This window comes from Myotis davidii, unplaced genomic scaffold, assembly GCF_000327345.1.
Source record: "Myotis davidii unplaced genomic scaffold, ASM32734v1 scaffold265, whole genome shotgun sequence".
Classification (NCBI taxonomy): domain Eukaryota; kingdom Metazoa; phylum Chordata; class Mammalia; order Chiroptera; family Vespertilionidae; genus Myotis; species Myotis davidii.
Genome location: NW_006296627.1, coordinates 5,358,779 through 5,359,313, shown reverse-complemented (window position 1 = coordinate 5,359,313; position 535 = coordinate 5,358,779).

Sequence of the window (535 nt, the reverse complement as noted above, 5' to 3'; positions counted from 1 at the left end):
TGGATAAACAACAACATGGGGTTTCATGCAGGTTGCATATCCCTGAGGAAATGTCCTCACTGGCTGAGGGCACCAGAGGAGGTTGAGATACCGAGTCAATCTCCCAACTGTGTTATACACACATCAGGGCACATTCTGCTGGTAGGAATCTTTTGACTTGATTATTTTAAGGCAGAGTGATACTAGAGTTGGAAACCAAGAGAAGGCTAAAATCCTAGTGCCAATTGCATGGCATAAAAATATAAAAAGATTGATTTTTATTCCTTTTTGGGGAGAGTCTAGGAATTCCACTGGCCATTCAATGAAGAAAAAAAAAAGCTTTACCTAACCAAACAGATTTCTTCATATTTTCTTGACACATAATATCCTCAGGACAGTGGAGATCTGAAAAGCCAAATATGCTTAGTCATCTTGCAAACACATACTGAAGCAAGTGCTCTGCAGGCTTAGGGGAGGGTGTGGCTTCGGTAACCTATCCTAAGCGTTGAAGCAGCTCTTGTACTTAAATGTATGGCGAGGCAGTGGATGGGGGCCC